This window comes from Mandrillus leucophaeus, unplaced genomic scaffold (genome assembly GCF_000951045.1).
Source record: "Mandrillus leucophaeus isolate KB7577 unplaced genomic scaffold, Mleu.le_1.0 Scaffold30, whole genome shotgun sequence".
NCBI lineage: Eukaryota > Metazoa > Chordata > Mammalia > Primates > Cercopithecidae > Mandrillus > Mandrillus leucophaeus.
Genome location: NW_012103143.1, coordinates 291,228 through 292,064, shown reverse-complemented (window position 1 = coordinate 292,064; position 837 = coordinate 291,228). Strand labels below are relative to the sequence as shown.

General features: G+C 55.8%; 1 long non-coding RNA gene and 1 other non-coding gene across 2 annotated transcripts in view; both read right to left on the bottom strand.

Moving 5' to 3' along the window:
• LOC105544431 overlaps positions 1–700 on the bottom strand; it is a 32,788-nt gene extending 32,088 nt beyond the window's left edge. The window contains exon 1 of the long non-coding RNA XR_001006757.1: positions 621–700. This is a non-coding gene — a long non-coding RNA (uncharacterized LOC105544431). The remainder of the gene's footprint in view (positions 1–620) is intronic.
• TRNAS-GCU lies at positions 488–569 on the bottom strand. Its single transcript has one exon. It is a non-coding gene; the product is annotated as a tRNA-Ser (tRNA).
• Positions 701–837: the final 137 nt, after the last annotated feature.

Genomic DNA, 837 nt, shown 5'->3' with positions numbered 1-837 from the left:
GGGGCGTATGGACACAAGGTCTCCGCCCTGGGAGAAGTGCTGGGGAGTAGGACAAGTACCACTACTTCGGACGGGGAGGGCGATGCCTCCAATGCGGGCTTCCCTAATTCCTGCAGATCATACACTGGCCCCCAACTTCACACTGGCCAGAATCCCGGTTCTAGTCTTTTCCGTGCCACCAAACCCTGGGCCCTCCTCTTTCTAGAAGTAAAGAAAACACCTTTGGCCTCTGCCCAGAGCTACAGATACCTGGAGTAGGAGTAGGCAGGAGATGCGTGGTGGATAAAGACCAGAGAGACTTGGGATCGAATTCCACTCTCACCCCCAGTTCAGTTTTCCTCAGCTTGCTGCTCCAAACAGGCAGGATGTGAAAATTAAGATTCCTTACCCCTCGCACCTCCAGTTGAGTTTTCTCCAGGTTGCTGCTCCCAACAGGCAGGATGTGAAAATTTAGATGCTTTTCTCACGCCGCTCTATAAAAGACGGCCGACGAGGATGGGATTCGAACCCACGCGTGCAAAGCACAATGGATTAGCAGTCCATCGCCTTAACCACTCGGCCACCTCGTCCTGTGTAACACTCGTCTTTCCACATTCACTTATCTCTCATCTCCTCCGCACCTTCCAGGCACTACCACCTATATCCGAGCGCAGACCTCTTCGGACACGGAGAAACAAGAAGCCGCGGAAGGAAGGGAGCGTTTTGATTTCCTTTCAGCTGAGCCCACGCCATCCACCACGCTGCGGCCGAGCTCTGCCACGGTTTCCCTCCGAGTCCAGCCCAGCGCGCTGCTAGTTCAAGGCGCGCTTGGTCCAGGGTGCGCGCGCTGGCGGGGAG